We start from the raw sequence: 17,070 nt of genomic DNA, 5'->3' as shown, positions 1-17,070 counted from the left end.
GCACTCCCTCCAAGGAAGAATGCATAATAATTATTTAAAATAAATAAATTTTGTAAGTGGCAGTAGGAGGCAGTAGCTAGAGGCAACTAGATGGCTCAGTACTAGGCCTGGAGTCAGGAAAACCTGAGTTCAAATCTGGCCTCAGATAGTTACTAGCTGTATGACCCTGGGCAAGTCATTTAACTTCTGCTTGTCCTAAATAACTTGAGAAGTAAATGGCAAACCACTCCAGTATCTTTGCCAAGAAAACCCCAAGGACACTATTGGTGTGTTGTAATTCACTGGGTCACAAAGAGTAGGTCGTTACTAAACAACCTGAACAACAAAGTGCCAATATGGTAGTGAATATAGACTTGGAGTCAGAAAAAACTGGTTCAAATCCCCATTCTGTCATTTTATTACCTAAGTAATCTTGACATTTAATATCCCTTGAAATCAATTTTCCTTTCACTAAAATAAGAGCCTTAGAAAAACTTCTGCTGTCCCTTCCAGCTATAAATCTATGACCTCACAATAGGCCAATTGCAATCTTTATTAGTGGAGGGAGCCTTCACATCAGGATTACAGTCTGCTGATGAAATCACAGATCCTTCATATATTTACTTAAAATGGAGCACATGTTAAACCATTTCTCGATGAGAACAATTAATTTTTATTATATATCATTCTTTTATTATTTCATCCCCCAAAAGACAGGAGTCACACAAATAAAAGCAGATGGTGTGAAGAACTAAACCACAGCAGCAAGAAACTAGGGAAATAATACAGAATAATGAGGATTTTTTTTTAAATCACTGTATCTAATTCAGATGACATTTGCATACTGTACCCTCAAACAAAGTTTCCAATTTATGTTCAATACTTTTTTTGAGAAGAGTTTGTTTGAAACAAGATTTTACTTGAATATCAGAAACATTTAAGTGTTTGTCAACTGAAACAATTGATTTAATTTTTTGTTCATCTGGTATTTATCACATGCTGTCTCACTTTATGATTATCTAAGCAGCAATCTAGAGAATGTGGAATTTGGAATCAGGGAGAGCTATGTTCAAATCTTGCCTCAGACAATTTAATTACTGGCTGTATGATACTGGGGAAGTCAGTTAACCTCTCTGAGACTTAGTTTCCTCATCTGTAAAGTGGAGATAATAATAGCACCTACCTCCTAAGGTTGTTGAGAGGATTGAATGAGTTAACATGTAGAATGCTTTGCAGACCTTGAAGAACTATATAAAAGCCACTACTAATAATTATTATTATCATTAAAGAGCTTATTTAAAAGGCTACATGCTAATAATAGAATTATGTTTATAATTATATATTTATGATTATATTACTTGATATTATATGAGTATAATTATATTTTATACTATATTATTATAATTATCTTCATTATCGTCTATGTACATGGCATCTCTTCTGCTGGACTGTTGCCTCCTTGAGTGCAGGGACTATTATTACACTTTATATCTCTCCTAGATCTTAACATGGCCTAACAACACCAAGAAAGCACATGTTTTCCACCAGCCAACGTCACATCCTATAACTTCCAAACAAAAAGTACCATGAGGACAAAGACTGTCTAACTTTCATATATATGTCTTCTTTGGAGTTAACATATGATAAGAATTTATTAAATGCTTGTTAATTGAGACTATCCAAGATATTAGTATATCTCCCAATGAGAAGCTTAAGAAACATTTGGTAGCATTTGTGTTTCAGTATAACATAACCTAAAACAGTTTCTGAATTGCATTTGCCTTATGAAAAGAATGCTATTAAATAATTTGAATTTTGATCAAATTCCAGAAGAGTGTCTTTTTGTATAACTATAACAATTGAGAAAAAAAAAACTTCAAAGTGTTTCCTAGATTTTTCAAGAATGAATTAAATGTTAGACAATCCTATAAAGTATGTAGAAGACAGGTAGACACATCATTTCATTAACAAGAAAACTAAGTTTAAGAAATTAAGTGATTTCCCAAGGTTATATAGCTAAACAGTGACAGAACCCAGCATCAAACTCAATTAAGTATAATTCTCTAGTTAACTGCTACCTGTCTAATTAATTTAAATAAACCCATTTGGTTTCAATGACTCTCTTTAATAATTCTTGTGGCACATTGTAGAAAGTACTAAAAAGGGAGCTCAGGAGATTTGCTTTAGAACTCTGCCTCGCCTACTAATTAGCTGTGTGACATCGGGCTGCTGATCACTTCACATTTCTTGATCTCAGTTTCCTCTTCCACAAAATAATGGGGTTCAGCTAGATGAATTAAAAAATCCTTTTGGCCTCAACATTCTATTCTGGCAATTCTATTACTAGAAAAGTAAAGTTACAGGGAAAAAAGTTAAAAGATAACCAGTTATTTGGGAAAATTTCCTTCCTTTTTAATTATGTTATAATATCACCTCACAATATGGATATATTTTTCTGCATTTTTATTATAATTCATTAAATAATTTACAGATGACTAATACTTAATTCTTGCTGGCTAGGAATTTAAAATCTGATAGGATTAGGCAAAGAGCAGGTTGGTTATAGTTCTGAAGAGAAAAGAGGAGAGTGTCACATTTGGCTGCAGTTGAGGTAGTGCACCTAAATCTCCAAATCTCATTGACTTTGACTTTTTATTATAAATTCATAGGTTCAGATAAGCTCTTTTTAATTCAATAAGCATTTTAAGTGCATATTATATTAAGCATTTTACTGGACACTATCCATATAAAGATCCAAATGACACAGCCCTTCTGTTCAAAGAACTTATACTAAAGGCAAGGAAGGGGTCAGTAGTTATAGTTTCCAGGACTCAGTTTTTACTGTTATTTTAAGTAAAATAAAATAAATATAAACCATCTAAAGTTTTTGTCTAAATGAAATATTTTCTGCCTTTTAATTAACTTTAAACTATGCACCAATTAGCTTTGATCACATTAGGCTTTTCTTATCTAAGTTGCTAAAAGCTGCTATCACATGATATTTTTAATCTCACAATACAATGACAAAGACATCAGAAGTAAAACTATCCAAACTGATATGCCCTGAAGTGCGATTCTTTGTAAAAATGCAATTTCCTTCATTGTTTTTAAGGCATTGAAATTTAAGATATAATAAAACATGAATACCAATTTGGAAGCATTAGTTGCTCTTAGCAACCTTGAAAAGGTATTGTGCTTCATTTTCCCCCTTTCCATCATTTAGAAAAAATGTGAACAGTGTCATGAAAGAATAACACCAAATGCTTGCTGAACCAATATCCAGATCTGACCTCTTTTTGCCCTTCTCTGTAACAATAAATTATCATTAAAATTGCTGCTGTACTTCTGATACCATTCTTCATTGCATCCCAGAACAGAAAGAAATTCATCCAGTGCCACCTTTTGACATAATAAAGCAGCTTATTTTAGCCTCAAGTCAACTGAGTGGAAACTGAATTTCTCCAAGGATAGTATTGTTTGTATTTTGAAAAACATTGAATAAAGATTACCAAATTAATAAAGCATTTTAACATAAATCAATATGTACTTAAAAGCAAAGAACTGCAAGTAAACTTTTTTTATAGAAATCCCAGGAAGAAGCTTGAAGGGGTTGGTAAGTAGTATAACCTGTATGTAGCATGTTCATTCATTGAAATGTCAAAGTACCCCATTCATGAATGGACCTGGGGTTTATTTCTAGTGATATCCATTAGAACTACCTAATAGAGCTATTATCATGTTTTGATTATACCTTTAACAACTATTTATTTCATATTCTATCATCCTCCCCCCTTTTGTTCTTCCAGGAGTACATTAATAGCTTGTCACCCATACAGATATTTCTTCTTCAGTGATGCTGAAATCATTTGAAAATTTCTTAAATTTTAGTTGTTTAGATATTTATCAGCAAAGCACAAAATAAAAATTGAAAAGTTTCTTCATCTAATGTGTTTCTGAGCCAGTCTAGATGTAAGATTTGACTATCAAGTAACCTCACACAGAAGTTAGAGAAAGTGAACTTGAAAGGGGAAATAAATAGTTTAAACTTCAGAAAAGAGTCCAGGAGTTAGTGCCAGAAAGTGTGTCCAAAGCTTTCTAGCTGTATTACCTTGGGAAAGTAATTTAACCTCCGTATCTCAGTCATCAAATGATAGAGGTGGAATAGATGTTATATCAGGTCCTGTCTAGATCTAAAATGATGATAAAAATGTTTCAAATTTTAAAAGTCTGGTGAGGATAATTTATATCCATTCATTATATTATTCACCTGCAAATATGCTTATGTGCCTCAAACTGCACTTTTATTGTTGCTAGTTAGGAGAAATCATAGTCACCTACTTAAAGAAAAAAAATAGAGAAGAGAACTTTGTTCATTTCTGTTTCTAATATAATTTAATTACTGTGTCTGAGTTTCCAGGAATTAAAAGGAGTAACATGTCTTAATGAATGCTACCCAATATTTATAATTTTCACTACTTTTTATTTTTTTGGTGAGGCAGTTGGGATTAAGTGACTTGCCCAGAGTCATGCAGCTAGTAAGTGTTACACATCTGTGGTCTGAATTTAACTCAAGTTCTCCTGACTCCAAGGCCAGTGTTCTACCTACTGCACCACCTAGCTGCCCCTATAATTTCTTTATAACTGTCCAGATAAATATATTACCCAAATAACATAACATAACTAAAAGATAATTTGATTAAAAAAAATTGTTTTCCAATTAGAAGCCAAAGAAATAATATTTCATTTTTCTATGGGTAACCATTCTAATGTTAAACCAAGTTGCAGAATTAATTGTTATTCTTTAACTCTCTTATAATTTTGAACACTTAATTTTATTGTTTATATTTCTGCAGAAATAATTTTATGAACCCTAAAATGAATAGTGATGGCAGAATTGTGTGGTACAATTAATGAAATCAGAATTTAGAAAACCATAAGGGACACCTTGTACGACCTTAAGTTTTATTTGTACTTTTTTTTTTTTGAGCTATATTCCTTTCTAGGAATGGGAGTTAATGATTCAAACACAAACATGGGCATTCTCATACACAAGTGCCAAAATGTACACACAGATGTTCTTCATAGATAAGAATGTGAATATATCATCTTTAAAATTACTTTTAAAACACATTTTTTTAGTTTTTAACAATTTATATTTCACCATTTTAACTCTATCAGCAATTTTTGCCTCTGTTCATGAAAAGAAACAATGTTCTATATAATAGAGTACATCATTGCATGTATTACATAGTATAATTAAAGTTGAACTGCACATAAACAAAAATATTCTAGAATATCTATTTCTTCCTTTAATATTAATTAAACACTATTAAAATCAGGCCAAAATAGTACTGTTTACATTGAACAAGAAAAGAGCCTTTTCCAGGATCTGCTTTTCTTACTACAGTTGTTAGAATATAAGGGTATGATAATAAACCAAGAAGAGATCCAACAATGACGAAGCCTCCCACTTCTGCCATGGTCTTATGCAAGCATGTGTCCTCTTCTGGCCTCCCAGAGCATTCAGAGGGTCATCAAACATACTGGACACCTTGGTTTCTAATCTTGTTTCAGGTATTGACTGAAATACATACTGGATTCATAAATATATATTAAACGGACAAAGTAAATAACTTAACAAGGAGCAAGGCTGTTACCTAATACATCTCCAATGTGTCTGATTTTTATTATTTTTTGTACTTCTTAAAATATTTCCAATTTCATTTAAGGCAGCATAGGTTTGAATGTTATTATATTTCAAGTTTAAATCTCTTAGTAATAAAATAAGCAGGAAAGTATGCATCTTAAATATACCCTACCATTCTAGTATTCCTCAGAAAATGAGACTTTTCCTATTCTACTCTACCCTCCTTTTTTTGTTTCCCTCCACTCCTATCTTCTCCAGTCCTTTCCATTGCCTTTCATCAGTTTGTTGAAGAAAGAGTTCAGTGTTAGGAGTAATGTGGGTGTTTCAGGTTAGAAAAGGCCACTGCATATAGGAGACAAGGTATAAAACTGCTGCCTATGCTATATTGATTTCTCCATAAATCTAATAGATGTTAGATCATTGACATGATTATATTTATCACTTTCTTATTTCATAAAATAATATGCATTTGGAATACATCTGTATGTTTCCCAAAGCGATGGGCTGACTATACATAAACAACCTAGAATTCACTTTAATGGGGCAAAGGTGAATCTTGGTAGGAAATACTTTATTTTTTGGGCTATTTTTATGATTGTTGAAATAAAATCTAAACTATATTGCTTCTCTGCAGATTCTTTGGGGATCCTTCTTTTCAGGTTGAATTTGACCACTAATTGTCTTTTTAATGTCACTGTTATTCAAAAACTATTTCTCATTATGATGATCATTTCCAGAGACTCTTTAAGCAAGACACCAATTCTTTGCTTCTGCAAATTTGACTTATAGGAGAAACCGGTAGTTTTGACATCATAGGGAAGTACATGGCCATTTAAAAAAATAGTACTAGGTAATACTTCCCCTCAATGTGAAATGCTATCACTTGATTTTATATTTAGAACTCCCACTGCATCCAAAAACCTGGTTCACTTTGTTAATTTAATTGGAGAGAAGTTGGAAGTAAAGGGTGGAATAGGGGATGGGATTAGGGGAAACATTCCAAATTATTTTTTTTAACCTACTGATGTTATAAGTGACAGACTATAAACTTGCATACTTTTGCTAGAATTTCTCTAAACTAGCATGGAAATAATATTAGACAAATGGTAGTGAAGAAGCCAAGCTGGCAACAGTAGGAATTCCACAGAACTTGTATCTCTGCATGTCCAAGTCAGTCCCAGATCTTAGAGATGTAAAAGCAAGACATAAAGAAAATTTTAAGAGAGGCTTGTTAAACACCAGAACAAAGCTCAAGAATTCTTTTTTCCCCCAAAGGTATTTAAATATACAATTCTTGTCCAATACGGTTTTCAGCTTTATCTGAATGTAATTATGGACTCAATAAAATACCATGACTGCATGATTTAAAAAGCTACTAAATGGAGCTATTGATGTTATTATGACTATATATTTAAAACAATACTCTGTCCTCCTGAATGGGTTCAGGGGATACTATGTGGTTGCAAGTCATGGAATAATGTTGTTTTACTTTTGTTTAGTCATTTCAGTCATGTCCAAAATCTTTGTGACCCCATTTAAGGTTTTCTTTGCTAAGATACTGAAGTGGGTTCCTTCTCAGGCTCATTTTACATATGAAGCAACTGAGGCAAATGGATTAAGTGACTTGCCCAGGGTCACAAATCTAGTAAGTGTCTGAGACAGAATTTAAACTCAGAAAGGTAAGTCTTCCTGACTTCATGCCTGGCACTCTATCCATTGAGCCACCTAGTTGTCATTCATGGAATAATACACTCTGAATTTCAGCATCATTCCAAAGACAGTAGAGAGGTGAAGTGTGAGCTTGAGAAGAATGCAACACATTACCAGGCAAAAACTGAACAAAAAAAATGGCAAAACAGATATCGATAGAGAGATGTTCAACTACAAAAAAGGTGGGTTGGTTGTGTGGCAAGGGTTAGCATGGTCTACTTCTTTTTCATCTGAAATGGATTGATTTTTCACAAAACTTCACTAATGCCAACAATTGATCCAAATATAGATAGAGAGTCACTAGGACCAACATAAACTTATGCAGAGTAAGGTACAAAGAATTAGCAAAACAATACTCACAATGACTAGAACAATGTAATTGGAAAGAGAAAAAATATGTTGAATGCTATATAATTATAATGGCCACGCTTTCCCCAAAAAGAGATGAGAAAATGTTACTTCCTCTCTTCTCGGCAGCAATAATAGCTAGCATTTATATACTGCCTGCTATGTGCCAGTGGTCCTTTTCTTTTTTTTTCTTTTTAACATGTGTTTTTAAAACTTTGGATTACAAATTTTCTCCCTTCCTCCCTCCCCACCCACCCTCATTGAAAAGGCAAACATCTTGATACAGGTTATAGATGCATAGTCATGCAAAACACTTCCATAGTAGTCATGTTGTGAAAAACTAAGTATATTTCCCTTCATCCTATCCTACCCCCCATTTATTCTATTCTCTCTTTTGACCCTGTCCCTTCTCAGAAGTGTTTGCTTTTGATTATCCCCTCTATCAACCCCCTGCTCTCTTGTCCCCCTCCCCCCTTATTTTCCTGTAGGGTAAGATAGATTTCCATACCCCATTGTGTATGTTATTCCTTCCTTAAATCAAATTCTATGAGAATAAGATTCACTCATTCCTTCTCACCTTCCCCCATTTCACCTGCACTGTAAAAGCCTTTTCTTGTCTGTTTCATGTGAGATAATTTACCCCATCTACTTCTCCCTTTCTCTTTCTCCCAATATAATCCTCTCTCACCCCTTAATTTTATTTTCCAGATATCACCCCTTCATCTTCAACTCACCCTGTGCCCTCTACCTAGCTATCTATACACACATATAACTTTTTTTTTCCCCTCCCACTACCCTAATACTGACAAAGGACTTGTGAGTTACAAATATCTTCTTTCCCTGCAGGAATGTGAACAGTTCAACCTTAATAAGTCTCTTATGATTTCTCTTTCTTCCATGGTTCACTTGAGTCTTGTATTTGAAAGTCAAATTTTCTATTCAGCTCTGGTCTTTTCCTCAGGAATGCCTGAAAGTCCCTTATTTCATTGAATGACCATTTTTTACCCTGAAGGATTATACTCAGTTTTGCCGGGTAGGTGATTCTTGGTTGTAATCCTATCTCCTTTGCCCTCTGGAATATCATACTCCATGCCCTGTGGTCCCTTAATGTAGAAGCTGCTAAATCTTGTGTTAACCTGATTGTGTTTCCACAATATTTGAATTATTTCTTTCTGACTACCTTCAATATTTTCTCCTAGACCTGGGAATTCTGGAATTTGGCTACAATATTCCTAGGAGTTTTCCTTTGGGGATCTCTTTCAGGAGGTGATCGATGGAACCTTTCAATTTCTAGTTTGCCCTCTAGTTCTAAAATTTCAGAGTAGTTTTCCTTGATAATTTCTTGAAAGATGATGTCTAGGCTCTTTTTTTGATCATGGCTTTCAGATAGTCCAATAATTTTTAAGTTCTCTCTCCTTGATCTATTTTCCAGGTCATTTGTTTTTCCAATGATATATTTCACATTCTCTTCTATTTTTTTCATTCTTTTGCATTGGTTTTACAGTGCCTTGATTTCTCAAATTGTCCCTAGCTTCCAATTGCTCCATTCTAATTTTTTAAGGAAGTATTTTCTTCAGTAAGCTTTTGGACTTCCTTTTCCATTTGACCAAATCTGCTTTTTAGGGTCTTCTTCTCCTCATTGACTTTTGGATCTCTTTTGCCATTTGGTTTATGCTATTTTTTAAGTTGTTATTTTCTTCATTATTTTTTGGGTCTCCTGTAGCAAGCTGTTGACTTGTTTTTCATGATTTTCTTGCATCACTCTCATTTTTTACTTCTCTTACTTGCTTCTCAAAATTCTTTTTGAGCTCTTCCATGGCCTGGGACCAATTCATATTTTTCTTGGAGGTTTTGAATGTAGGAACTTTGGCTTCATTGTCTTCTTCTGGTTGTGTGTTTTGATCTTCTTTGTCACCAAAGTAAGATAATATTGTCTGACTCTATTTGTACTGCTTGCTTATGATCCCAGACAATTACTTGAGTTATAGACTCTTTGTTAAGGTAGGAGTCTGTTTCCAGTGTGGAGAATGTACTGTCCCAAGCTTTAGGGGTTTTGTGCAGCTGTTTTCAGAGATACTTCTAGAGACCTGTAAATTTTCAGTTCTTCCAAGGTGCTATGATCAAGGGTGAGATGTTTACTCCCTTCCTGGCCTGTGCTCTAGTCTATGAGTGACCACAAGCCCCCTTTTCTGTCTTGGAACTGTGAGGAGGATTTCCTTTCCATAGCCACTACAAGCTCCACCGCACCAGTGCTCCTCCTCTCCCTAGGACAGCCACCCAGAACTGTGACCCAGATCCAGGCATGGGCAAAGCAAGAGAATTCTGTACCAGCAAAGAGATCCCTGCAAACCCCTTCAATCAACCACTCGATTTCCCCTCAATCTGTGGGCCTGAAGCTCAGGAAGCAGCTGCCGCCCAGAGGCCAAGCTCAGGGAATGGGGCTGAGACCCTGCACTTCTCTCTCACCGCAGAAACAGACTTTTCCCACTGACCTAAGTTGTCTTTGGTATTTGTGGGTTGAGAAGTCTGGAAACCACCACAGCTGCCTGTGATTCAGTCCTTTGAGGCCTGCTCCAGGTTCCCTGTGGCTTGCGCCCCCACACCAAACTGTGTTCCTCTCCCAGCCTGGCACAATATATCAACCACCAGGTTACCTTGGGCTTGAAATTTGTTTCATTCTGTCTTTTTGTGGGTTCTGGTGCTTTAGAATTTGCTTAGAGCCATTTTTAATAGGTATTTGGAGGGGTTTGGGGGAGAGCTCAAGCAAGTCACTGCTTTCCCTCTGCCATCTTGGCTCCACCCCTTGCCAGTGGCCCTTTTCAAAAACAAAGGATGAACAACAGCTATATGCCAGACACTGTCTGAAGTCACAACATCTCAAGGAGGTAGGTGCTATAATTCTTCTCACTCTACAGTTGAGAAATCTAATGCAAACAGAGGTTAAGTGACTTGCTCAAGGTCACACAGCTAATAAGTGTCTGTAGCTGGATTTGAATTCAGGTCTTCCTGACTCCAGGCCCAGCTCTCTATCCACCTAACTGCCTCAGGGAAATGTTAATATTTTTGAAGTTGACAGTGTGTTAGAGAGATGACAAACACTAGCAGAACTGAATAACATACTGTTTAGCAAACCTAAATCAATACTTGCAAATTTCTAGATAGAGAAAAAGATTAAGCAAAGAGGCAGATGTTTGAGTTCCTTAAATATGTTTTGAGCCAACTGTGACACCCAGCTTATTACCTCTGTCTCTTCTGTGTGTCTCTCCAGGGGCACTTGCTATTTCTTCTAACTTCTCCCTTTTTCTCCCATGTAACTATTTTCTTTAGATGTTAAATCTTCCTCACTGCTTAATGAAAACTCTCTAGAATGAGTTCTCCAAGATAGGTGTGACCTCCTTTCTATAACCTCTCAGCACTCTAGAGTGTTCTGTGGGCCACAAACTTGAGATGTCTGTGCTATTAGTTGGGTTAAAATTCAAGTGATGGGATGAGGTGATCCTACTAGTCATTGTTAACAATAAAATTTAAAAATTTAAGATAGTTATACAAAACTCAAGCCCTTTATTACCCTTCCCTACAAGCCAAGGTCAAGCATAAAGGATTGTACCACCAGGCTTATACACATAGCAAATGGACTACTTGTAGTCTCTTGTGAATTATTTTCCCTATGAAAGTTGTCCTATATGGAGGTAATTTGGTATAGTTCAAAGGACAATGAACTTAGAGTCAAAAGACATGAGTCCTGTGAATAATTTTTCATTTTTTTGTTTGTTTGTTTTTTTTGGGGGGCAATGGGGGTTAAATGACTTGCCCAGGGTCACACAACTAGTAAGTGTTATGTGTCTGAGGCCAGATTCGAGCTCTGGTCCTCCTGAATCCAGTGTCGGTACTCTATCCACTGTGCTACCTGGCTGCCCTGAATAATTTTTCTATATCCTGGTTGTGTGACCTTAGAAAAATCACACAATATTTCTGAGTTTCAGTTTCTTTACTTGTAACTTTAATGCTTAATTTACCTTCCTAATAGTGACTATGAAAATTAAATGAAAAAAGTGAGTATACTATATAGAAATATATATACACACAAATTTATATGTCTATACATATATAGACAACTGCATGTGTGTGTGTGTGTGTGTATACATCTGTGTGATTTTTTAACCAAGTGGGTTAGGTGACTCAGTGGTTAGAGTACTGGTCCTGATGTCAAGAAGACCTGAGTTCAAATCTGACCTCAGACAATTACTAGCTGTTTGACCCCAGGTAAGTTACTTACACTATGTTTGTCTCAGTTTTCTCATCTGTAAAATGAGGAATAATAATAACAACTATCTCTCAGGGTTGTTGTGAGCATCAAATGAGATCATAATTATAAAGTTCTTATCAAAGTGCCTGGCACATAGTAAGTATTAAATGTTATTTATTATTATTATTTGCAATTACATAATTTAAATATTATTGTTATATTTTAAACAAGATATTTATAGTTGTAGTTGACATTTTTGAAACTCTGATCAAGTATTTTTGGAATATAAAAAAGAAAAAAAATCCCTTTTGATATACTTTACCTCTATCTTCTCCTATCTTCAAAAGCACATTGAAAATCTTAAAATTTTATAACTATAACTATATATATATGTTAAACAGTGATAAAATTATATTGCCCATGCTGTACTAATCTCTTATAGCTTTAATTTGATACTCTACTAATGATAGAAAAATATATTTTGTCAGAAAAAAATAAAAGATGTTGAGAAATAATTGAACTCAGGTTGTATCAATATGACTGAGAGAGAAGCAGTTAAACTGTCCAGATGGATATATAGGAACTTACATTTAATAGACAAAAGCTATAAGAATGAAATTTAAAGAGAATAAAATGGATAAAGAAAATAAATGCCATTTTCACTGGATCACAGAGTATGAAATTAATAATAATAATAACAACAACTAACATTTATATAGTGTGTAACTATGTGTCTGGAAATATGCTAAACATTTTACAATTATCTCATTTGATCTTCACAAAAATTCTGGAAAGTAGATGCTATTTCCACATTTTACAGATAAGGAAACTGATGGAAACAGAGGTTAAGTAACTTGCTTTGGGTTACTCATTTATTAAGTGCCTAAGGCTGGATTTAAGAAGATTGGAATTGTAAAAAGGGGCCAGATTATGAAGGGCATTAAAAGCCAGACATAGGATTTTATATTTGATCCTATAGGAAATGGGGAGATAATACATTTTATTGAACATGGGGGTGATATAGTAAGACTTTAATTTCAGAAAGATGAATGAAAAAGCAGAGTGACAAATAAAATGAAGTGATGAGAAACTTGAGACAGAGAGAACAACCTTCAGACAACTGCAATAGTACAGGCATGAGGTGATCATTACCTTCCTTACGGTGGTAGCAGTGTCAGATAAGAGAAGTTGGAGTATATGAGAGGAAGCCAAGGAGAGAAGAGGATGGAGAAGAGGAGACAGAGAATCCTGATAGGGGAGAGAGCCAGTAAAAATGTTCCTGGGGGGGCCGAGCCAAGAAGGCAGAGTAAAAGCAATGACTTACTTGGGCTCTTCCCCCAAACCCTTCCAAATACCTGTAAACAACGGCTCTAAGCAAATTCTAAAGCAGCAGAACCCACAGAAAGACAGAGTGAAATAAACTTCCAGCCCAAGACAAACTGGATTGTTGATTGGAAAGGTCTATTGTGCCAAGTTGGGAGAGGAATGCAGTTCAGCTTGGGCACACAGGCAAAGCAGGCCTCAACAAAGCTGGAGCAGGCCTTAGAGGACTGAATCATGGACAGCTATGGCAGTTTTCAGACTTCTCAAACCACAAATGTCAAAGACAACTCAGAAAGTCAGTAGGAAAAGTCTATGACCTCTGTAAGAAAGAAGCTCAGTTCCAGTGCCAGTTCTGGCAGCAGCCCTGGGGCAGTGGCTGCTTCCTGAGCTTCAGGCCCGCAGACTGAGAGGGAATTTAGTAGCTGACCAGAGGGGGATTGCAGGGATATCTTTGCTGGTGCTGAGGCAGGATTATCTTTCTTTGCCCATGCTTGCATCTGGGTCACAGTTCTGGGTGGCGGTTTTGGGGTGAGGAGGAGTGCTGGTGTGGTGGAGGTTGTAGTGGTGGTGGACAGGAAATCCTCCTCACAGTTCCAAGGCAGAAAAGAGTGCTTTTAGTCACTCATAGACTAGAGCACAGGCCAGGAAAAGAGTAAACGCCTCGCTCTTTATCATATCACATTGGAAGAACTGAAAATTTACAGAAATAGAAATATTCTTAGAAATATCTCTGAAAACAGCTATACAAAATCCTGAAGCTTGGGACAGTACATTCTCCACACTGGAAGCAGATTCTTACTTGACAAAAAGTTTATAACTCAAGTGATTGGCTGGGATCATGAGCAAACCTTGCAAAAAAAAAAAGTTAGACCATAGAATCTCTTTGGTGACAAAGAAGATCAAAACATGCAACCAGAAGAAGGCAACAAAGTCAAAGCTCCTACGTCCAAAGCCTCCAATAAAAATATGACTCACTCCCAGGCCATGGAAGAGCTCAAAAAGGATTTTGAGAATCAAGTAAGAGAAGTTGAGGAAATACTGGGAAGAGAAATGAGAGTGATGCAAGAAAATCATAAAAAACAAGTCAATAGCTTGCTAAAGGAGACCCAAAAAATACTGAAGAAAATAACACCTTAAAAAATAGCCTAACCCAAATGACAAAAGAGGTTCAAAAAGTCAATGAGAAGAAGAATGCCTTCAAAAGCAAAATTGACCAAATGGAAAAGGAAGTCCAAAAACTTACTGAAGAAAACACTTCATTAAAAAATTAGAATGGAGCAATTGGAAGCTAGTGATTTTATGAGAAATCAAGACACTGTAAAACAAAACCAAAAGAATGAAAAAAAAAGAAAACAATGTTAAATATCTCATTGGAAAAACAACCAACCTGAAAAATATATCCAGGAGAGATAATTTAAAAATTATTGGACTATCTGAAAGCCATGATCAAAAAAAGAGCCTAGACATCATCTTCCAAGAAATTATCAAGGAAAACTGCCCTGATATATTAGAACCAGAGGCAAAATAGAAATTGAAAGGATCCGCTGATCACCTCCTGAAAGAGATCTCCAAAGGAAATCTCCTAAGAACATTGTAGCCAAATTCCCAGGTTAAGGAGAAAATATTGTAAGCAGCGAGAAAAAAACAATTCAAATATGGTAGAAACACAATCAGGATAACACAAGATTTAGCCGCTTCTACATTAAGGGACCAGAGGGCTTGGAATATAATATTCGGGAGGACAAAGGATGTAGGATTACAGCCAAGAATGACCTACCCAACAAAACTGAGTATAATCCTTTGGGAGAAAAATGGTTATTCGGTGAAATAGAGGCCTTTCAAGCATTCTTGATGAAAAGACCAGAGCTGAATAGAAAATGTGTCAAATATGAGACTCAAGTGAAACTTGAAGAGGTAAACAGGAAAGAGAAATCATAAAAGACTTATTAAGGTTGAAGTATTTACATTCCTGCATGGAAAGATGATATTTGTAACTCATGAGATCTTTGTCAGTGTTAGGATATTTGGATGGAAAAAAATATATGTATGCATGTATGTATATGTATATATATACATATATACATATACATACATACATACATATATAGAGAGAGAGACAGAGAGAGAGAGAGAAATAGAGGGCATAGGGTGAGTTGAAGAGAAGGTTTGATATCTGGAGAATAAAATTAAGAAGTGAGAGAGGATTACACTGGAAGAAAGAGAACAGGAGAAGTAGAATGGGATAAATTATCTCACATAAAACAGACAAGAAAAGGATTTTACAGTGGAGGGGAAAGGGGGGAAGGTGAGAGGGAATGAGTGAATCTTATTCTCAATGGATTTGACTTAAGGAGGGAATAACATACACACTCAATTGGGTATGGAAATCTATCTTACCCTACAGGAAAATAGGAGGGGGGGGAAGGGGACAAGAGAGCAGGGGGATGAGAAAGGGGAGGGCAGATTGGGGCAGGGGGTATCAGAAGTAAGCACTTCTAAGGAGGGACAGGGTTAAGGATTAAGGGAATAGGGTTAAGAGATAAGATTAAGGGAAATTTACTTAGTTTTTCACAACATGACTACTGTGGAAGTGTTTTGCATGACTACACATGAATAACCTGTATGCAGTTGCTTGCCTTCTCAATGAGGGTGGGTGGGTAGGGAGGAAGGGAGAAAATTTGGAACCCAAAGTTTTAAAAACAAATGTTAAAAAAATTGTTTTCACAAGCAACTGGGAAATAAGATATACAGGAAATGGGGTGTATAAATATATGCTTCCCTACAGGAAAATTGAAGGAGAAGGGGATAAGAGAAGGGGAAGAGAGATAGAAGGGAGGGCAGATTAGGGGAAGGGGTATTCAGAATGCATGTCATCTTGGGGTGGGGGGAGGGACGAGATGGGAAGAAAATTTGGAACTCAAAATCTTGTGGAAGTCAATGTTGAAAACTAAAAACAAATAAATTAATAAAAAAATGTTCCTAGTTGGAAAAGGAATGCCTTGTGTAAGTAGTAGCAAGGTGGCCAGTGTCACTGGACGATTCAAGTGAGTAAATTAGAAGGTGTTTGGAAAGATAAAAGAGACTAAGTTATGAAAGATTTTGAACACCACTGTATTTTATATTTGATCCTGAATCCATTGGAGTTTGTTTGTTTGTTTGTTTTTTTTCCAATGGTGACATGGCCAGAACTTCAATTTAGGAAGATTAATTTAGAGCTGATTGTAGGAAGGAATGAAGTGGTGAGAGAATTGAGGCAGAGTGACTATTTAGAAGACTACTGCCACATTACCGATATGAGGTTGTAACAGCTTACAACACTATGAAGGCAAATTTCAGAAGACAAAGAGAATATGAGAGACAGTGTGAAGGTAGAAACAGCAGATCTCAGCAGACTATAGGCTACAGAGTCATAGTATATCAAATACAAGAAATATGACTCAGATTTGCCCTTCCTGGTTTTTCATACAAAATGCAAGTAAAATATACACTGCCTAGTTCGAATACAACATATGAAAATTTTGGGCCCTGCTTCAGGCCATCTGTAAATTAAGGGCTTCTATGTAGTGTGGAATGATGTACAGCAGCTAAGTGGCACAGTGGATAGAGCACTGGGCCTGGAATAAGGAAGACCTGGGTTCAAATCCAGGTTTAGATGCTTCAAAGTTGTGTGGTTCTAAGTAAGTCACACATTTTGTCTGTTTCCTCAACTGTAAAGTGGTAAAATGCGACTACTAAGTGATATATACATACATATAAATGTGTGTGTAAGTTTTTTTCTTTTCCCTCTTATTTATTAAACTAAAAGAATTGATATATT

The sequence above is a fragment of the Vombatus ursinus genome, unplaced genomic scaffold (assembly GCF_900497805.2).
Source record: "Vombatus ursinus unplaced genomic scaffold, bare-nosed wombat genome assembly UNPS02014909.1, whole genome shotgun sequence".
NCBI classification, from domain to species: Eukaryota; Metazoa; Chordata; class Mammalia; order Diprotodontia; family Vombatidae; genus Vombatus; species Vombatus ursinus.
This window is presented reverse-complemented; position numbering follows the sequence as displayed.